Source organism: Rattus norvegicus, chromosome X, assembly GCF_036323735.1.
Source record: "Rattus norvegicus strain BN/NHsdMcwi chromosome X, GRCr8, whole genome shotgun sequence".
In the NCBI taxonomy this organism is placed as follows: Eukaryota; Metazoa; Chordata; class Mammalia; order Rodentia; family Muridae; genus Rattus; species Rattus norvegicus.
Window position 1 is genome coordinate 111,097,120 of NC_086039.1, and position 22,687 is coordinate 111,119,806.

At 44.0% G+C, this 22,687-nt stretch overlaps 1 protein-coding gene across 9 annotated transcripts in view; it reads left to right on the plus strand.

Moving 5' to 3' along the window:
• Nucleotides 1-22,687, plus strand: part of Tmem164 (transmembrane protein 164) — a 160,590-nt gene that overhangs the window by 12,290 nt on the left and 125,613 nt on the right. The window lies entirely within an intron of this gene.

The following is a 22,687-nucleotide window of genomic DNA, read 5'->3' on the forward strand; positions in this document are numbered from 1 at the left end:
GTTCTCTCTTTCTGCTAAGTGGGTCCTGGAGGTGGAATTCAGGTCACTGGGTTTGTCATCAAATGCCTTTACTTGCTGAACTGTTTCCCAAGCCCACAGTTATTTTGTATTAAAATGTGAAAGAGCCATTCTGGGAGCGGTGGCTTGCATCTTTAGTCTCAGCCCTGGGGAGACAGAGGCAGGCAGATTAGTGTGGTTTGTGGGCTGCCTTGGTCTACATAGTGAGTTGCAGGGTAATCAGGCTATATAGTAAGATACTTCTCAAAAACAGAAAAGAAAAAATTAAATTTTAAAAGTGAAGAAAGTTGTTGCATTATTTATCATTAAGATTCACCTTTTGTGTTGGACTGGAAGTTGAGTCTCTTTGTCTTTAGACAAAGAACTGAGACCGTATTAAAATACTCTTGAATATAAAGAAGGAAGACAGCCTTTTATGCATAGCTGCTTAAAAGGGGTGGGACCAGAAAACCCTTTGACTCCATGTGTTTATTTTAGACATTCTGCTTGAAGATCTGAGGCTCTGGGTTCTGAGTTTTTCTTGTTTTCCACTATTAGTGAAAATAGAACTGGTAACTATACATAAAAATGAATATAATTATTCTTCTTCTTGCTAGTTACTGCTGTCATCTTTTTGATTGTTTCTTTGTGTGAATTCATTTAAAAGAAAAATACCCACCTTTTAAAATGATTATTTGAGTTTTAAAATCAATAACCCTCACTATAGGGTGGTGGCATATGCATTTAATACCCATACTCAGGAGGCAGAAGGAGATGGATCTCTTGAGTCAAGGCCAGGAAGCCAGCCTGATCTACATAGTAGGAAGGAAGAAAGGAAGGAAGACAGACCATCCAGACATGGGGGGCACACACTTTTTTTTTTTTGGTTCTTTTTTTCGGAGCTGGGGACCGAACCCAGGGCCTTGCGCTTCCTAGGTAAGTGCTCTACCACTGAGCTAAATCCCCAGCCCCACACTTTTAATTCTATCACTCAGGAGGTAGAGGCAGGTGAATCTCTGAGTTTGAGGCCAGTCTTGTCTACAGAGTGAATTTCAGTATATCCAGAGAAAAACCAACCAACCAAACATCCCTTACAAAGAGAACCCCCAAATCAATAAACCTTGTTTTTAAAGAAAAACAATGACAAAAGTTCCTATTACCTTTCCCCGGGCCTAGTGTTTTTGAGCAGCTGGCTTTTTCCATGTTCCTTGCCCAGGGTTTGTGCTTTTTTCCCTGCTTGCCCCCTCCAGCTAGAATTGCAGCTATCAATATCTTTTCCTGCTGTGGAGAATATTGTTCTGTACCGGTTGCTTCCAAAGGATACAGACAGCGTGGGGCTGGAGGTGCTAGGAGTGTGAGTGTTTGGCAGGAAGTGTGCAGACTCTGGCCCATGGCAGGTGCTCAGGTGTGTAGGAGAAGGAGCATGTGATCATCTGGAAGGGAAAGGAAGCCTGAACCTAGCATCATCCCACCAGGGTGCCTTCCAAGTCCCCATTTCCATCACAAGCCAGCCGTGCTGTCACCTTGGGGTATATTTTGCCTGTGAGTGGAATGGCCTCTGCCAGTTCACCAGCTGTGTTTGCGGAAAGACTCTAGCTGACTAGGGTCTGGCTGTTGCTAGCAAAGAGACATTTCATTCAGGTGCTGATTAAATAAGGCATGGAGCCAGATTGCACATTAAGGCCCTTAACTGTGGCTCTGGGAGCTCTGAGTAAACATTTATTAGATGGTCTGGGCATAGCATTAGCAGAGGACCATGGTGAGGTGTTCTCTTCAGAAATCAGGTTTAAAGAAATGGGAGCTAGGAGACACCTCTAGAAGTAGATGGATCCTCTTTTCCTAGAGTTAACCAGTCTCGAATGCACACGAAAGGACTAGAGAGGTTCTCTCACTGGCGTTAACTTGCTGAGACTGAACACATCAGGATTTGGACACAGCAGGATTCCCAACTAAGTAGGGCAATGGAAATGTCTCCTTGTCCTAATGTAAGTTGGGGCCTAGTAGAGGGAGCTTTTGAATTCTATTTCCTGGTTTGGGCTTTGAGTTCCATTATCATATGACCTTAGGCATGCTATTGAACCTTGCTATCAGTTTCACTCATCTGTAAAATAAGAATACTAACAGCACTTACCACACAGGGTTGTTGTGAAAATTAAATTAAGTCATTTCAATCGAGCATGGAGCAGAAGTCTTGGCTCGCTGCGAGCATGAAACCAGAAGGTAGTTTTTCCTGGCAGTAATTGTAGTACTATGTATTTCAAGGCGGATATGGGCTGAGGTGTTATAGTCTTGAATTCAAATCCTTTTAGCTATGTATCCCTGGGCACTGTAGTTTGTGTTTCCATATTTGTGAAATGAAATGATCATGTATAAATATGCCAGGGCTGTGAAAAGATTAAGAAACTATTGGTAAGTCACTTACTGTACAGTAAGTGGTACATTCACAGCGTGCATTCAGTATGGTTTAGCTGTGCTAGTAATGATGAGGGTGACAACAGTCACTGCCACCCACTGTCACCCCAACTACCATGATGGCAACTGAAATGAGAGATGCCTCCATGCTTATCACTGTGACTGCTGCTGTCTCAAGCTTAGGTGCCTGATGTAGGGATATGATGCTGGAATTAAAACTTTAACAAAAAGTTTCCCTAGAATCTTTGTGTCAGGCATACAGTGGACAGAAATACTGGTTTTCCTGAAGCTAGCACCTGGCTGATAATGGTTGTGGGTATTCTGAGGGTTACTGTAGGTTAAGTAGTCCTCTGCAAGAATGGAGGTCAGGAAATAGCTCTGATGGTTTTCCAGGGACCTCTTGGCTTACTTATTCTGTCTTTGTATCAGTGGGCTGACTCCATGGTGCAAGCTATCTTGAGATTGGTAGTCTAGGAAACCAGGGAGGAGATGCGCTGAAGAGATGGTTTTTGGTAGGTGGGGTGGGTAAAGACAGGTGAGTGGATTTCACTTTTACTTTTTTCTTACTTACTGTCTTTTGACTGAGGGTTAGGTATTTGTTCACAGAGAATGAACCACTCACAAGGCTTAGAGAAAGGCAAATTTATTTCTTATTTTTTATTTTGTTGCAGAGTTTGGGGATAGAACTCAAGGCCTTGTGCATATCTACCACTGAGCCACATGCATACCCAGGCCCAGAAAAGCAGGTTTAAAGCAGCCCAGTATCTTAGCTAATGGGGCAGCACAGGGTAGTGGAAGGCATGCTGCTCAGGGGATCTGACTCCTGATGCCTTTGCTTACATACCAGCAGCTAGTACAAAATAGACAGCAGTAGCAACAAATCACAGTGCCTTCTAGTATTTGGTAAAACTCTTTTCAAGAACTGTTTTAAAATAGACTGTGCTCTGGAGTCTAAGCCACCAGTCCCTAGAGGAAGACCCAATTTAAATGCAGTTTCTAGGCCTTGTATACCTCTTTGTCCTGTGACTTTTGAGCCGTATGATATGGAGATGCCTCACACTCACCTTGGAAGATGCTGGGCTCTATTTATGGGCATTGTGGGTAACAGGCAGTTCTTTAGGTGAGGACTGAGAGGATAGGGTGTTACCTGTGTTGGTCCTGGCTCCCTGGGACAGCTGTTTGGAGCACAGGTCTACAACAAAGAGCAACGGGAGGGAAGGACAAACATTAGAATTTAGCTTTTCTAGTGGGGCACACCCTCGGTCCTATCACTCAGAAAGTAGAGGCAAGCAGATCTCTTGAGTCCAAGGTCAGTCTGGTCTACAGGGTGAGTTCCAGGACAGCCAGTGCTAGACAGAGAAACCCATCTTGGACAAAAAGAAAAACAAAAAAACAAAACTAAAAGAGAGAGAGAGAGAGAGAGAGAGAGAGCGAGCGCTTTTCCAAAGTCACTGTTCTAAGACTTAGGAATTGGAATCAAGTGCCCCATTCCCATTAGGACTTGCTCCTTATCCCGTTGGCATTTGTGAAGGGGCTTCAGGCACTTAGGTGTGTGTGCGCATGTCACTGCATTTTTAGTCTTTATTCTGTTCACTGCACCACATTCTCCGCACCCTGTAGGGATGTTGCTGAGGGTCTTGCGCACACATGCCTCATTATCTTGAACACTAGGTCCCCCAGAGCTGTGAGCTGCTGCTCCCCACTCCCCCCGCCCCCCCCCCCCCCCCCGCCAAGGCATTTCTCATTCCCAGCAGGAAACAATGTGGGCACCCAGAGGAAAGTGACTCATTTTACCTGTGGGTCTCCATTCTGTGTAACTTCCCCATCCAGCTCTCTGAAGAACAGCCGAGTGAGCTAGCACCAACCAAGGTCATATGTCCTTGCTTGCTTGTGGAATTTTTTTTTTCTGGCCAGTAAGGGAAGAAAAGAGATAGCTTGACCTAGCTCCATGGCCATTCTCTCTGGAAAGGCTTTTGTCCAAGGCTGAGTTGGATCTGCAAAGACTATGAAGGCTGCTATGTCCCTGGGTCTCCTGACAAGTCCATTCCCACCCATTCCTGTTTGGTTGTTTCACAGCTAGGGCTGTGTTTGCTCAGATGGACGCATGGAAACCAGGCTTGGATCAGCTCCCCAAATTTCTTACTCCTGGCTTTGGGTCTGTCCTGAAAACTAATTTGCAAAGTACAATGTGACCTACACCTGTTGTTGTTTTAAAAATACTCATTTTCCACAATCATGTCACTGTAACTTGGGATTAAGTCCTAAATCCTGCTGTGACTGCAACCAACCTCCTTTTGCAGGTTCTTTCGTTTTATTGATAATAGAACTTTAAAATAGAGTCAGAAGGAAACAACATTTTCTTAGAGGTTTTTTTTCTTGAGCTAGATGTAAGTTTGCAAGTAGATACAAGGGCAGAGAGGAGGAGGAACATCAGAGAAAGAATGAAAAAGCTTAGTGTCAGGGCAAGCATATGTGGGACTTATTTTTAAGTTTTTATTGTATATGCTTAGGATTTTTACTGCTATCCACAGAAGTAATAAAAGTGTGCGTGGGGGAGTTATACTTTGTGAGTTAGAAATCAGAAAAGCAGGCAGATTTCCCAGCAAGTGCATTGAAGAGGCTTCTGGGAGGCGTAAGGACATTGTCTCATTAAAAGAGGATAATTAGTCCTCCCATCTCCTTAGCATGTTTTCAGTGTTCCTGAAGGTGGTCACGTGGCTCTCTGGCAGGCACAAGTAGGTTAATGATTAAGGACAGGGAGGAGGCAATAGCATGTTTTATGAGATCATAACCTTTGTTATAACTCTAGCTCAGTTTAGAACATTGTTTCCACCCTGAGTCAGAGGTAGAGCTCAGATCCCATTCTCAAAGCTCATACTTTAAGATTTATCAGGAGGAAGTAGCTTTCCTTTAATGAGCCTCAACAAGCCCTGCTACCCCTGCCTCCCTTTTGTACAGCTTTGTAAAGTTTAGGGCAGAATAACTGTGTTGTTTCCCTTTCTTACGATTGGTGTGTTACCAGAGAAACAAGGGTGTGGTCCAAAACTGAGCAGGAGTGGGAAGGTTCATCCTCAATGACCTCCCATCCATCAATGATCTGATGATTGTCTTGACTGGCTATCTAGTGCTTCCACATTTTTGTCTTCCCTTGTCAACGGGTTGTTTCTTCTTGTGTACTTTCAGCGTAGCTGGCTCCCAATTCTGGGATTACAGGTATGTGTGACAGTAAAATTGGCACACCTACTGTATAGAAATTCTTCTTGTCCTTTGAGTCTCCTCCAGCCCTTTGAGCTACTATAAACCAGGAACAGGTCTGATGGGCAGATTTCAGAGGAGGAACCCACTGTAATGTTGATCTTGCATACTCCTGGAAAGGTTGACTGGGTGAATAACACGTGTGACTTCGTCTTTTTATGTAGTCCAGGTTGTCTGCGCACCTAGGAGCCTTCTGCCTCTGTTTCTGAGTTCCATACCCCAAAACAATCTGTTATAATTTTGAGCACTCACTAATTATGCTGCGGACTTGGTGCTAAGTCTGCTGCTCATGTATTACTTCATTTGCAGCTGTCTACAAGGTCAGTTTGGATTTATCGAATTGCTTCATTTGCCTCTCGTTCATTTCCCCTTTGGTTGACTGGTAGACATAGGATATTCCAGCAACACTTTCTTCCCTTGTTGAAGCAGCTGAGTGATCGGAAAAGGAGCGATGAGAACCCTCCGAGTCCAGCTCAGAGGTGTTGATCCTTCCTCATTTTCTAGATGAGCAAATGACTCAGAGAGGTGAAATGACTGCCCAAAGTTGGGATGGCAGAGTAGCTCAGGTCACAATTAGCATATGAAGAACTCCAGTAGGTTGTGGGAAGGATTGGAAACCTCTTCAAGATCAACCTGATAACAGCATGCACCAAGACCTGAGATGTACAAACGTGCTACCCATGACTGCCCTAGTCAGTACAGCAGGGATGCTGTTGAGCTCACCCCCCCCCCACCCCCAGCTCTTCTTCCTTCTTCTCTTGGAAGTGCATTTTCTCTTGATTAATTCTTTTTGTCATTCACCCATCTCTGTCCAATCTCTTGTTCTGGGACACAGGAACCTAGGACTCTCAGCAGATGCCCAGTGGATGCCCATGTCTACCTGTGGTAAAGTTACATGGCTAAATGGATTTCCAACTTAGTGTCTTACTGTAATGCCACGTAAGACCTCCTTATACCTCCAACTTTTGTGGCATAAAATGGAACTAGTGCCCACAGAAATCTTGTCTGTGGCTTGCAGGATTAAACTGCCAACATTTTACATGATAGCCCTTTACCACTAGGCTACATTCCCAGCCCTAGAAAACTTGTGATTTTTGAACATAGCCATCTATTGCAGTTTTCAAAATGAGGATTCTTTGGCTGCAGTCTACCTATATGGGATAGTGAATTCCCATCCCCCACCCCCACTTTTTTTTTGCCTTCACTTCTCCATTAAAGAGCCTGCTCTTGACGCCGGCATTGTTTGCTGCCTGTTATAGACAGTTGGTGCAGGAAGCTGTGTGAACACCTGATCTTGTGTGTAGAGCCAGTATGGCCTGACCCCAGATGCTCTTTGCTTACAATCATTATACGTGCAGCTGTGGCTACAAACAGGCCATTCCTTCTTTCCTCTTTGAAAGAGACTGGCACCTGAGACCCAGATCAGAAATTAGAAGCTCTGCCGAGCATAAGCAACAGTGGTAAAAGAAGGGAGAAGGTCAAGATGGTCTGTTAGCCCAGTGGCTAACAATGCACAGTAAGACAAAGAGTACAGGGTCAGGGGCTAGGAAGACCTGGCTCCTGGTTTTAGTTTTGTTACTAACTGGTTGACAACTCTGAGTAGTTTGGGCTTGACAAGTAGCCTGTCTGTGCTTTAGTCTTCTTATAGAATAAGACATATGGAGGCTAGTTATATATACAGGCCCCAGAGCCAGACTAGCTGGCTTTGAATACTAGCAATCCTGCTTTCTAGCTTGGCTAAGTTTGTTGACATTTCTGGGCCTGGTTTATTTTTGTTTCCATTTTTCTTTTATATTGACATTTCCAAATCTTGTCCTTTTCTTCTGTTTGTTGCTGGACAAATATACCTGAAGTACTTGGGTCTCTTTCCTTAACCATGCAATGGTAATAATACCAGTATGTCTTTCATGAGGTCCTTTTTTGGGGGGGGGGCAGTGAGATAGGGTTTCTCTATGTTCCTAGCTGACTTGGAACTCAGTCTGTTGACCAGAATGGCCTCAAACTCAGAGATTCCTCCCAAGTGCTGGCTCTAAAGGTGTGTACCACCACTGCCCAGCAGAATGTTTTAAATGTATTTTTATGTGTATAAATGTTGTTCCTGCGTGTGTGTCTGTGCACCTTACCTAAGCCCAAGGAGACCAGAGAGGGCATTGGGTCCCTTGAGACTAGAGTTGTGGGCAGTGGTGAGCTGTCTGTTATATGGTGCTGGGATTGAATCCCAGTCCTCAGGAAGAACAGCCAGTGCTTTTGTTCCCTGAACCATCTCATGAAGTTTTTTTAAGAATTAAGTACATGACTGTTTGCGAAATGCTTAGAGTGGTTCAGAGGTGTGAGCCGCCCATTTTCTGGAAGGGATGGATGACCTCAGTTCTTCTTTGCCCAAGTGGTAAGCGTGGACTCAAGTGAAAGAAGACATTTGCACAGCCGTGTGGAAAAGTGCCAAGCAAGAGGGATCATCCTTTAAACAGTCTTAACGAAACTTGTAGTTAACACGCACAATGGTCATGATGAGGGGGTGGCAAATGTAGCCTTTATTTAACCTGGGTCACTAGATAGGCTGTGATGGCAAAGACTAAGAAAGGGACATTCTGAGAAGACTATCATAACAGTCTATGCTTTTCTTTCTAGCTCTTCCAGCCACTTGATTGGAGATGTGTGACTTTAAAGGCTCCTTGAGGACACTGGGAAGGCGGAAACATTTGCCTGACAGCCCCAACAGTGATAGAGCCTCTGACTACTCTTTTTTTTCGAGTCCTTTTCATTTTGTCTTCAATCTATCTCTTCCTTTTCTTCTGATTCCTCTGTCTTAGGTCATGTAATTCTTCTTCATCATCACCTTTATCTTCATCATCGCCACCACCATCATCATCATCATCATCATCATCATCTATATCATGTGTCTCAGGTGTCGTATTACAGCAGCCTCCCGATAGATACGCTCTGCTTTGAGTATCTTTCCTGCTCTATCTACCCCTCCTGCTCCTGCCAGAATGATATATTCTTGAAAACCCATCAGCCACTCCCAGTTGCCTTTTGCAGGGACAGCAGACAAAGAGGTGCATACACTCTATGGCGTTCTTGGCTGACAATGCTAATCAGTCATAGGCACGTTTCCCAGGGAGTATCTGTGCAGGTTCAAAATGTTTTTAGAGTAATTTTCTAGTCAGCCACTTATAAAATCAGTCAGAGACGGCACACAGCCAGGGTTGGTGAATATACACGTCCTCTAGGGGATCGCTGCCTGGGCTCCATACATTAAAACTGAGGATCTGCTGTGATCTCGGTCCCAGGTCTTTTAATGTTGTTTACTGTTCCATGCTTCCTTGTGCTTTCAGGCTGAGTCATGCGCACTATGTCCCTCCATACTTCTCTGCCTGTTCCTGCTGCACCCTCAACTAGACATGCTCTTTTCTTCTTCCTGTTGAAATGCTAGTCATCATTCAAGGCCTGGCCCAGGCACTCCCCATGAAGCTGTCTTCAAGCTTCTAAAACCATTCTTGTCTGTTTTAGCATGTTCTTTTGCCTTCCGTTATGTACTTGTGTATGCCTTGCCCCTCCTAAGAGTTTGTGTTCCTTCGGTGTGAGGTCTGTTTCTTTTAATCAGTTCTCTGTGCTCTAATTCTGGTGTACTCTGGGTCAGCTTCCCTCCTCCCTTCTCTCTTTTCTTCTCTCCCTCCATTCTTCCATTTCATGGTATCCAGACAGCTTTTACATTGTATGTAGCTAAGGCCAGCCTTGAGCTTTTGATCTTCCTGCTTCCATCTCTGATTGGGTTTACAGGCATTCTGGGATCATAGCTATGTGCGGCCAGACTTAGTTCGGGTGGTGCTGGGGGGCTTTGTTCATTTGGCTGTGCTCTATCTCTGGCTTCTTCTTGTTTCTTTTTAAATTTGCTTTTCAGTTAATTGAGTTTAGTCCAGTCCTGTTGCTTTTCAGGTGAGGAAACTGGCTTAAAGAAAAAGGTCACGAGTGCATTTTGGGGTTTGTTTACATTTCAGATATTTGAGACATTGGGACCTTTGAGGCTGGAGTATACCCAAGGCAATTGAGGCATGGTTAGGACTATAAATGTCAGTTAGGGAGGCATGTGCCTTGGGCATATAAAGGAAGAAAAGACAGGGGCATCCTTCAGATTCAAGTAAAAGTAGAATATTGTAGGGAATGCTTCCCTTTAGGGGCAGAAATATGGTTTAGCAAAGCAGCAGCCATATTGGAAGGAGAAAGACACTCAAGGTACTAGAGTGAGTGTCAGGAGTTTGAGGAAAGGAGCTGGTCCTCTGCCAAGCAATAACAGGAGGCCCAGAACTCAGGAAAAGGCTTAACCTCTGTTGCCAACCACTCCACCCACCTCTATTTACCCTATAAATTTTAATATGTGAAGACCTTTGGGGTGTGTGTGTGTGTGTATGTGTGTGTGTGTGTGTGTGTGTGTGTGTGCGCGTGTTTATGTGTGTGTGTGTGTCTGTCTGTCTGTGTTTGTGTCTGTGTCTGTGTGTCTGTGGCTCTTTATGGCCGTTGGTAAACAGAGAGTATTGGGAATGAGTCCATCAGTAGCTGAATAATAAATCAGGTCAGTGAATATTGTTTGGCTTGAAAAGTCGTTTGAAACCAGTTTGAAAGCTGTTTACTGTACACTACTAAAACAAAAAGACAATTGCAGAACAATATGTATGATTAAAAAGCCCTTTATAAGTGCATTTTCTCTCTCTTTTTTCTTTTTCTCTTTCTCTTTTTTTTTCATTTTTATGAACACTCTGTAAAATATCTGGAAGAACATATGCTAAAAGAATGCTTATTCCTGAGTGGTTGGAGGGAGGGAGGGAGGCAGTCCTACCTCTTATTTACTGTCATCCTGTATTGTGTGAATTTTCTGTAAGCACAGGCTTTTAGTGGAAATTGGGAAGAATATTAAGGCTCATGAGTGTAACTCAGTGGTAGAACACTTGCCTAGCATGTGTTAGGTCCTGGACTCCATCTTTAGCAAAACAAGATAACTAGAACAACGGTGGTACCTTCGAAATATGTAAAGGAGTCTGGGGTGGAGCTCAGTGGTGAACACATGTTTAGCATGCACGAAACTATATTAGGTCCTGTCACTAAGGTCTACATAGATAAATAATTAGGATTAAACAAGGGAGGTTGATTGGGAGGGAATGGTTATCATGAAAGATTCAATGGGTGAAAGAGGCCAACTTCTGAGAAAAGAGTTGGCAACTGAGAAAACGTGTGTGGGAGGCTTTGCTCCGAGTGCCTTGCTGCCTGTGTGGTGCAAGGGGTGGTGTGGAGAGATACTCATTGTGTGGAAGGTCAGCCAAGAGGAGAAGAGCAGAGGGGGCGGGCAGAAAATACACACAAAAACAGAGAGACAGAGACAGAGAGACAGACAAGACACACATACAAACACAGAGAAACAGAGAGACAGACAGACAGACTCCTTTGAAACTGGGTAGAGAAGGTGAGAAGGGCTGCATGAAATATCAATTTTAGGAGTATAGAAGCTTTCAGAAAATGAGCTTCCAGGACAGTTAAGTGTCATGTAGGTAACAGTGTGCGATAGGCTGTAGGAGCTATAAAAGCCTTTCTTGACTAACCTGAGTTCCCTGCTCCAGGACTGGGAGTGTAGCTCAGTGGTGGAATACTTACCTGCAAAGGACAAGTTGCATCTCAAGCACTGTCAGGAAAAGCAACCGAAAACCCCTTTGTTGAGGTTTTCAGGCAATAGTTTTATAGTCCTACTGTGTGCTAAGGGACTGAACTGGAAAGCTGGTGCCTCATTGCAGTTCTCAGGACCTGCTGGACCTGACAGCAATTTGAGAAGGTAGAAAACAGGATTGTCAACTTTGATTGCCCCTCTCAGTCAAGAGATGCTGAAATGAATAAGAAAGCAAATCTGTGTCTACTCCTTTACTCCATTCTCTTTCTCCTCTCCTCTCCTCTCCTCTCCTCTCCTCTCCTCTCCTCTCCTCTCCTCTCCTCTCCTCTCCTCTCCCCTCCCCTCCCCTCCCCTCCCCTCCCCTCCCCTCCCCTCCCCCCTCTCCTCTCCTCTCCTCTTCTCCCCTCCCCTCCCCTCTCTCCTCTCCTCTTCTCTCCTCCACTCCCCTCTCTCCTCTCCTCTCCTCTCCTCTCCTCTCCTCTCCCCTCCCCTCCCCTCTCTCCTCTCCTCTCCTCTTCTCTCCTCTCCTCTCCCCTCCTCTCCTCTCCTCTCCTCTCATCTCTTTTCTCCTCCCTCTGGCTCACTCTTTCTTTCCTTTCTTTTTTCCTTCCCTTCCCCTTTCACCTTCCCTCCCTCCCTACCTTTATTTCTTTCCTGAGACATGGTCTCTATGTAGCCCTAGCTGTACTGAAACTCGCCCTGTAGACCAGTCTGGCTTCGAACTCAGAGAGATCTGCCTCTTTGTGCCCCTCAAGTGCTTGGATTTAAAGTGTGTGCCACCATGTCTGGCTTTCTACCCTGTTCTTAAATGTGTTTGGGCCGAGGCCTGGATAAAGGCATCTTCTACAGCTCCTTACATGACTCCAGTCAGCAGACAGGATTAGGAATCCTTCACTAGTGTAGAACTGGGTTAAACACTCAGAGCCTCACACTAGTGCGCCTGTGTGTTGACTAATATCTCAACACAGGTGTTTCCTCCTCTGCGTTCGCAAAGCCTTTGGGCTCCACTGTTAGTATAAACTGTTTGTCTCATTGTATGCCAGTGAGCACTGCATCTGTCTAGAGTGAGGTCAGGCCTATGATGTCAAATTCAGGAGTTCTTCCATAATAGGCACTGCCTTTTGGGGGCCTCACACTGAGCTACCTTAACTGAGTCACCCTGAATCATACACCTTGTAGGATGGGTGGGGTACCAGAACTCAGGCCCAGATCTGCTTTGTACCCTGTAAAAGAGCAGAATGTGTGCTACCTAGCTATTCAATCACTGTCACATCATATGACAAGGAACTTTGTTTTCTTGTGCAATGCTTCTTTGTATTAAAAGCCCAGGGGTGGTAAAATCTGCCATATTTAAAAAGTCTGGTGGGAGAGAGGTTTGAGGAGACCTGTTTGGCATGCAAAAAGCTTCTTATCTGCTGAGTACTGTGTGGTGAATCTACATCATTTAACAGTTATTAAGTAATTACTCTGGGCCTAGCATGGGAGGTAGGGGAACCAGGGTGCACTCTCCTGCCTCCAGGGAATTTTTGTCAAGGTTCATTTGTAGTCTGATGACTGCATTTTTAGGTGGCTGCCTCATACTGAATTCCTGTCCAGTAAATGGAAGAGGTGGGAGGGAGTTGAGTTCCCTGTGGTTCATGACCTATGTTTTACAGATGGGAATGAAGCTCAGAGAGGAAGCTACTCGCCCAAGGCCACACCACTTGGGAGTAACAGAGTCATGAGTGGTCTGTCATGCCATCACCCTTTGAGGTTATATGACACTGTCTCATTTGAAGTATGAGTGAACCTGATGTCCCATATTAAAAGTTTAATGACAATTCCATTTTGTGCTTTATGCCTCCAGGCTTCCTTGTGGTTTAGGAGAGGGAGACGGGGGACTGAAAAACCCCATTGTGTGTGTGTGTGTGTGTGTGTGTGTGTGTGTGTGTGTGTAACAGTTTTATATATGCATAGAATGAAAGTTCTTTTTACCCATCATTCTCCTCCCTCTCCTGATAAAACCCATGTTCCCAACGAGTCCCTCACCTACTGAGGGACTTTGATGTCTTTCTGAGTTTAATGAGACCTCCTTGCACGAGTGTGGGTGAGAGGTTATTTACTGGAGCATGAGCAAGTCTTGGTGGGTACATCACTAAAGAAAATGATACCCCCTCACTAGGCCACCATCTTCTCTCTTAAGACCTTGCTCAGAAGAGGCTATCCCTGCCTTATCAAAGACCAAACATGGCTGCTTTCTCCTCAACTAGAGTACCTTGGACTCTAGTTTCCTAGAATCCTTTTCTATTTCTTCTAAGGCCCTTTCCTAGGCCTGGTGTGTTTCTTCTGACCCCTGACCCCCCATCCACAATTGTGCCAGGCCTCCTGAAGAATACGCAGATACATCATTTGACATTTTTTACCTTTTGGATTAGGGTTGGTCAGCATGTTGCTAAATTAATGGAAACTACCACTAAAGGACACTCAACAATTCCATTGTTTTGTATCTATGACAAGCCCGTTGACAATTTTCTGTCAGCTTTTTTAGAGAACTGGTCAGAAGAGATCTGTTCTGTGCTGGGGGACCAGCTGTTTCAGGAGACCTTTCATCACCTGCAGTGTCGAGTAAGTCACTTCCCTTCCCAGAGACCTAGTTTCTGCATCTATGGGAGAGTTGGAGCAGACAGTACAGATACAGCTTTTCAGTCGACATGTGATGGCATTAGTTCATTTCTTGCTGCCTAGTAGAATGGAAAAACAGAACAGAATGGGGCAGCAACTATGTCAGGCACATAAAAGTGGGGGGGGGGAATTTAATGGTGCATTCTAGATTGGTCAGTCAGCATCATGTGGCTCGCAGCATGCTGAGCCATTGCTTTGGTTTTCTTGTGGGATTTTTTCCTAATGAAATGGAGTTTTCTTTGCCTTTAGCCCCACGCCAGAAAGTGTTTTCATAAAGCGGCTGTTGCTACTTAATTTCAGGGCTGTGGTCTCTACAGATATTTATAAATATCAAATAAAGGCTGTAACTTTACAGGTGACTTAAATGTATATGAGATACTCCTATTGTATTGCTGTATGTTGGAATTATGAGAACGTGTGTTCTATTTTGCAAGGAATCATTGCTTCTAGAAGAGAAACAAGTCTAAATAATGGGCCATGTGCATGTTTATCTCCTTGCAATCTTTTAAGAGTTAAGTACCTACCTAACTAGTTGTAGTATACTTTTCTTTTCATTTGTTTTCTTTTTAATATGACTAATAATCTATAAAAGCCAACACTACATTTAATTTTGATTTCCCCCCCTCCTTTGGGTCAGGGTCTCACACAGCAAAGGATGACCTGGAACTTGTTATATAGCCAAGGATGGCTGTGACCTCCTGCTCCTCCTTGGCTCCACCTCCCAAGTGCTGGGATTGCAGCTGTGTTCCAGGTTTACATGACAGTAGGGGTAGAATTCAGTGCTTCCTGCGTGCTAGGTTAGAACTCCACATTCGTTCCTAGTCCTGTGGCTTTAATTTAAAGAAAAGAATGTTGATATTATCAGGGGGGATGTCTTTATGCCTTTTACAAAATTTAAACTTTTATAGTAAAGGACTGGTTTCAGATGTGTCAGTCTGTCAGGGAGGGTTGGCTCATTTTTCCTCTCTTGCTGTCTCATGTTCATCTCCAGGCTCCTTTTAAAAAATTATTTTATGTATGTGAGTACACTGTTGCTGTCTTTAGACACACCAGAAGAGGGCATCAGATCTCATTACAGATGGCTGTGAGCCACCATGTGGTTGCTGGGAATTGAACTCAGGACCACTGGAAGAGCAGTCGGTGCTCTTAACCACTGAGCCATCTCTCCAGCCCTTAGCCGCCGCCGCCGCCGCCGCCGCCTCCTCTTCCTCCTCCTCTTCCTCCTCCTCCTCTTCCTCTTCCTCCTCCTCCCCCTCTTCCTCCTCTTCCTCCTCCTCCTCTTCCTCCTCCTCCTCCTCCCCCTCTTCCTCCTCCTCCCCCTCCTCCTCCTCCTCCCCCTCCTCCTCCTCCCCCTCCCCCTCCTCTTCCTCCTCCCCCTCCTCCTCCTCTTCCTCTTCCTCTTCTTCTTCTTCTTCTTCTTTCTCCCTCTCCCTCTCCCCCTCCCCCTCCTCCTCCCCTCCCCCTCCCCCTCCTTCTCCTCCTCCTCCTCCTCCTCTTCTTCTTCTTCTTCTTCCTCTTCTTCTTCTCCTTCCTCCTCCTCCTCCTCCTCCTTTTCTTCTTCTTCTCCTCCTCCTCCTCCTCCTCCTCCTCCTCCTCCTCCTCCTCCTCCTCCTCCTCCTCCTCCTCCTCCTCCTTCTTCTTCTTCTTCTTCTTCTTCTTCTTCTTCTTCTTCTTTTTTAATAAAGCAGGTAGATTTCGGTGCTGTCAGAAGGAATAGCATGACCTATCTGGGGGGAGCAGACGTGGAAGACCGTACAGGTGGGTTCCAATAAAGTGCTTTCTGGCACGTACTCCTGGTCTGTCTACTCCGTCAGATTACTAGAGAACTGAGTCAATGTTTCTTTTATTGTTTTAAAGATTTTTTTGGTCCTGTGTGAGTTTGCCTGTGAGTGGCTATGTGCAGTGGAGTACTGAGCCTGTGGAGTCCAGAAGAGGGCAATTGGATACCCCGGGACTAGAGGAACAGGTGGTTCTGACATGGGTGCAAGGAATCAAATTTGGTTCTTCTGTAAGAGCAACACACAATCTTCATAGCTCGATTTTATCTTTCCTAACGAAGAGTTAATGGTTTTCTAAAGCCCTGAGGATGCTATGTGATATGTAGGGAGTATCAGGAATATATCATAGCCACTGCTAATAGTCAGTAACATCACCTTTCTTCTATTAACCCAGGGACCTAGCTGTGCTTTTGTCTCAATGGGTGAGATATGCTTTTTCTTTGGATCACGAAGGGAAGCTTGAAGGGTATCTACCAGGAAGTCTGGATTTCATCTTCACAGGAAGCTTGAAGTTGTTGACATTTGCTCCCAGTTAAAGAGCTAGTAAGATTAGGGCAGAAATCTCCAGAGAGAAGGTGTGTTCTGCTAATTACTCCGTAGACAGCAGAGAGTATGTGGGTAATGAACTGTATGCTGGGTGTGGGAGCTCAGTGCCCACCCTTTGGGAAAACATAGGCAAGTTTTACTGGTTCCTGTGACAGGTGGCCCCGACTCTCTTCCCTGGAGATGGTTTGGAGTCCAATAGAGCCGTGGAGCTCTGGGTCTTGGCCTATTAGCTGCTTCTTCAAAGTCATCATACCAGCTCTATTTCGTTGTCCCTCACTTTTTGTGCTAAGTACTTTATGTGTCTTAACTCATTTAATACCCATACTAGTTCTTACCAAGAATTAGCTCATCCAGTCAACTAACTAATGGGTTAGAACTTGAATTAGGAAACAGGCATTCTGTACCCATAGCCTAGGGGTCCTAACCAGATACTCATTTCTGTTTGCTTTTAACTAGAGTATAATTTTGCCAGTTGTTGGTGCCTGGAAATATGATTGATATTTGTTCATGATTCTAGCTATAAACCTAGCTAAGTACTTTTAAGTTAATGGTAATTAATTTACTTGGGGATTCTTTTCAGTTATCTGTGTTGGTAATCATACATAATTGACAAATGAGACACCTGTGGCTTCATTTGCAGCTAGTCTGCATGTTCATATTTCCTGGGTTTCGTTTAGATTTATTTAGGTATATGAATGCCCTGCTTGCTTTCATGTATGTGTAACTTGTGCATACCTGTTGGATTCCCTGGAACTGGGGTTATGGGTGCTTGTGAGCCACCATGTGAGTGCTGGGAATTGAACCTTTATCCTCTGTAAGAGCTGAAAGTGCTCCTTACTACCCAGTCATCGCTCCAGACCCCTAAATACCTCGCCATGTTGTCTTACTCTCCTGATACAGTGTTTCGTAGAAGTGCAGCAGCTTATAATTACACCCTTGCCTTATTCCTTGCCTCAAAGGTTATGCTCTGAGTGTGTATCATTCTGTGTGGTGTTGCTGCTGCTTTTTGTTCAGTGATAGTCACCAGATTTAGGTGGGTCTTTTTTGTTCTGATGTTGCTAAGATTTAAAAAAGAATCATGAGTGGATGTTGCATTTTAACAGACTTTATTTTTTATTGAGATCTTATTGCTTATGTTTTTCGTTTTTTCAGTGTGGTGGATTACATTGATTGATTGTCTAATATTAAAGTGACTTAGCATTCCTGGAATCACCTTGATTATGATATATTATCTTCTTTATTGTTCCTGGATATGACTTGCTAATGTTTTTTCTGGTTTGATAGCTGTGTTCCTGAGTGATTTTTTTTTTTTTGAGACAGCCTTTCTCTGTGTAGGCCTGGCTGTTCCTGGAAATTGCTCTGCAAACCAGGCTGGTCTCAGAACTCACAGAGATCAGCTTTCTTAGGCCTCCCGAGTGCTGGGATTAAAGGTGTGCCTCACCAGCACCTCGGTTTCCTTTTTCCTCTTGCTCTGTCAGGTTTTGGTATCAAGTTTATGCTATTAGCATCATATAATGGGTGTGGTAAGTGCTTGCTCCTTTTTCTAAATTTGCTAATAATTTGCATTGGATAAGAAATCTCTCCTTTTTTTTTCTTTTGAGTTATTAAAGAAATCAGTCAGTTTAGCAAGCACTGGGAAAGCTGTTAACATTTACTGACACAAGGGTAGGTTTGGTTATTTCTTCTTTTAGTCACCTTTAGCTATATGTATTTTAGAACTATATCATTAGGTGTAATAAGTTATCATTCACATTTCTTTTGCCATATCCACTTATCAAATATTCCATATAGGAATCTCACAGGACCTTGGTCTGTAGATCAGTATGGGCAACATGCTGATAACTAAGTGCCATCCTTCAAAATGGGCTGGGTAAATTGGATTTTGAGCTTCAGGGAAGAAACAGGTTTAAAATCAAAATTGCACGTTTTCAGTTAAAGAATTATAGTAAATTCCTAAATTTGACACCGCCAAACAAAATTAACCCCCTCATATCCTCCAATGTCTGAGGCTCTCGTCAGTCTTCAGACATCATTGAAAGCTGCATAGTTCTGGGGTTGAGCATAGAGCCGGGGGTGGGGGGCAGAGCTTTGTTGTCCTTAATGAGGGTGAGACAGGCCTCTAGGCTTCCTGTTGCTTGTCTGTTTGGGCGGGGGTCGACTTGACTTTTCCCTCTTCCTTTTAGGTTTGGGGCTATAATTATCTGACAGGTGTTAGGTGTGGAAAAATTGAGACAAGAGTTCCATGAGTGTTCTAAATAATTTATCTCTTCTGCTCACTAGCTACAATCCGTAGGAGACAAGTGTTGACAAGGACCAAGGAACAGAAATGATCGCAAATCACTGTCTCTTTTCATTAGAGTTTTGAACGGAATCAGACTATGCGAAGTGGGAAGTCCTACTGAGAGGCAAATTGCATTTGGGCACATCCGGGCGGGAATGGAAGTTTTCAGTTCCAGCGCTTGAACCTACATGGTGCTGTGAAATCTTATTTTCAGGCTCTGTTAGGGCAGCTCCGAGGACTGATTACACTTCCCAAATAAGCTCCTGCTCACCACCTTCCCTTCCACACAGACAATTTTCGAGAAGCAGGAGCAGGTGAGCCCGTGTCTCTTTTCCTGTCTCTGTCGGCACAGTCCCTTTCTGGTCTCTTGATTTTTTTTTTTTTTTTTTTTTACGAAGTGAACCTTTCTTTAGTTCTGTTTACAGAAAGAAAATGATCCTAAGTAAAAGTAGAAGAATATACAAAAAGGAGACACTCCTGGAAGTCTATCTTCCCCATTGTTTGTGCCTTGGCAAATGTCACTTTGCATTTCTCATAAAAATGTAGTGCGAGATGAAAACCATCCAATTTGATGGAGGGAGGATATTGCAGACAGTACAGACCATGGCTGCCTGAAATAAAGTTCAGGGCTTAAAGGAACCGCAATTGAAAACAACAATTAATCATGCATGTTTTTTTTAAACAGTGGATCAACTTTAACGCAGAGAATGAAGTTGTAGGGGCACACACTCAGATCCAGTTGTCTTTGTATGTGTTGGGGACATGGTTGGCCAAGAGGTAGAGTTCAAATTAGATCACTTTGGTGAGGCTATGAGGTAAATTATGACATGGCCCACACATACACGAGTACCATTCACACTGGCACTGACTGGTATGTGATCTCTCGTTTGTCTGATAGCATCATGGGACCATTGCATAAGGCACTGACAAAATGGCCCACGACCCTGTCGTTGTACTCACAGCAGCTTATTTATTTAATTGTCCTTATTACCTTATTATATAACACATGAACAGGAGAGAAAAATCACAATTCAGCCTCAGGAAAGAAGGGACGGAACAAGTGTCACTTCCTCTAGTGACGTGGGCAGATGAAGAAGTCACTGTGGTGCTCGGTGTAGCAGAAGCATTATGTGCAGCACCTTGCCCTGCCTTGAGGACAGTAACATAAGCGACAGTGCTCTATACACTGTAAAAGCTGGGTAATAAAGCCAAGGATGACTGCCATCAGGCCTTCCAAGATTGGCTGTCACCCAGTGACTTTGCTGTGATATGCTTGTAGGCACTTCCTGAGAGGTCCGCTAAGCCCCTTTTCTGTGCAGGTGCCAGGAAGTGCCATAGAAATACTGTCTCCTGATGAGAGTAAAAGCCAGGCAGCTAAATTTAATAAGACATTTGTCAAGAAGATGGAAGATAATGGCCAATTTTTGGTAGACAGATAGTTGCCTGCTGAAACAAAGCCTGTATTGAACTATTTTGGAGTAGGAAGAAGCATTGCTATGACAACAAATTACTTATATTTGATTTAGAAGGAGAGCCGTGCAGCTAAATGGTTCAGAAAGCTCATGAGAACAATTGGTGGTATGGGTCTGTGTTAAAATATAAAATGTTAAGTATGATCTGTTAAATAATTGAGCATCTTGGTGTATTCCGTATCTTTTCTCCTTTCAATAAAGTACAATATAAATAAAATTAAATGAGAAAAGTGAGCAGAGTTACATGCAAATTGTTCCACTTTTTAAGATACCCCAAGTGAAATCCACAGCATTACTTTGTTGAAATACAAAAAAATGGTGTTTCTCATTTTCCCAGTGACTGACACACACTCTCTCTCTCTCTCTCTCTCTCTCTCTCTCTCTCTCTCTCTCTCTCTCTCCCCCCCCCCTCTCTTTCTCTCTGTGTGTGTAGGTGTGTGGGTGTGGGTGTGGGTGTGTGTAGTGGTATATTTATTTGAAAGGGAAACTGCTTTCAGATCATTTCTATTCTGTTATTGTGCTCTTGACTGATTGAGTCAGAGGCTTGTGGCTGGGGGAAGTGGGCTTGGGCAGGTGGTGAAGGCATGGCCGATCTAGGGGAAGGACACCTATGAATATGGAAGCTTTGCCACATGTAGCCAGTACTTGCCATTCCCTAGAAATGAAACTATACAGATGAGCCCGGGCTCCTTCGCTGGGGACAGGTCTCAGAGCCATTGAGACTGGGTTCTGTGTGTGGGTAGATCTTAGAGCTCCTTGTCAGCTCTTGAGACAGTAGTTTCGAATTCATTTTTGTTCTTCCCTTTTGCCTCTTCTCTTATGATACCCAGAGTCGTCTCCCTGTCTTCCCATTCACTTCTAGATTGTATGGTAGAAGATAAGAAAACCTTGGAAATAGACTTTACTTCTGGAAGCCTGGAACATCACATCACCCTAAACTTTAAACTCCCTCTCCAGCCAGAGGGACAAATTCACTTGTCCTTTCCCCTTCTTTGGAGGGGAAATTCCATTGCTGTAGGGAGCTCCTTGTTCCAGGGAGGAGGCTGTGTCACCGAGTTCATTCAAAGGAGGAAGCATGTAAACAGTGACATGCTAGTCCCTAGACTGACCTCCAATAAAGGAGCAGCACTAGATTATAGCTTTTGATGAATCATAGATGTTACCAGATAGACCATTTAAACTCTGTCTTCCTAAATGGCAGGTTTAGAGGTTTATTGGCTGGGATCAAGTCCTATCATGTCCCAACTTCTTTGGAAACTTCTTTTATCCTCAAGTGCTTATCTGAAATTGTGACCCTGTTTCATAAAGGCTATCACAAATTGGAAATAGACCTTTTAGAAAAGTATGAACACGGTTATTGTAGAGAATTCGGAAAACAGAGAGACTTGCAACCTTTTTCTGAAATGGGCTTCAGTAATAAATGTTGCAAAGATTTGTGGGCCAGGTCGCAACTACTCAACAGTGTCACCGAAGCAGAGAGGCAGTTACAGGTAATGACAATATGTAAATGATTGTATCTGTGGCTGGGCTTCAACTATGCATTATATATAATCATTCAGCGAGTCATATTTGATTTGCGGAACACACTTTCCCAGTCCCTGGCATACAAAATCAAAAGCAATCATGAGCTCATCACTGAGATTTGAAGTCTATACCCCTCCTATGTCCATATTATTTTACACGGTTGTAACTGTACTGATCTTAATCAGCTTTGGCCCAACTTTGTGGTTCTTATAAACATTGAATATATTGAAAACATGAATATCAATTCATGCTGGTTGTGTAGTATCCATCCTATTATATAACTAGATCATGATGTACCTGATAATTTCCTCTTACTCTTTGTAGTTGTAAAGAACATTATGAAAAAGTTCTTTCTGTATAAAGAGTTGTGTTCCGGATGACTTCTTAGGTCAGAATTACTGAGTGAGAGGATGTGAGTGCTAAGAAGCGTTCAATGTGTTGACCACAGTAATGGCCATTAACACACCCACAGTAATGAGAACAGACAGACCTTTGCTACCTTCCCCCTGCCAAGCTATTCTCACTGAAACAACCTTTTTTTTTTTCCCTTCAAGACAGGGTTTCACTGGGTATCCGTCGCTGTCCTGGAACTCACTCTGGAGATCAGGCTGGCTTTAAACTCAGAGATCCACCTGCCTCTGCCTCCTGAGTGCTGGGATTGCAGGCATGGGCCACCACTGTCCAGCAAAGCAAAATCTTAAAAATGGTATCTAGATTAGTGTGTAATTCTTTGATTATCAACAGGATTTCCAGTAATGATTTTTTTGTAGTTTTGGTGGCTTACTTTTCCAAAAAGGCGCACTGGATCTAACTTACTTCTTTTCTTTGTTTGGTTTTTTTACACTTTGATCCTTCTGGCTCCTAGCTCGGTTTTATTTGTCCTTTAGTTTCCATTCCAGTTCTGAACTGAGCTACAGTCAAGTGGGTGCAGCCCTCCCCAGTTCCTCCCACTTGATAGGATCTTTCTGCTTTTGATCTCTGCAGCACAGTGTGCGCTCGCTCTCTCGGCACATCTCTCTTTCTGCCCTCTTTTGTGTTTATCCGTGTACTGACATTCCCAGGGGAGGGACTGGGCTGTGGTTTGCTTTGTATGGACGCCACCTTTCCA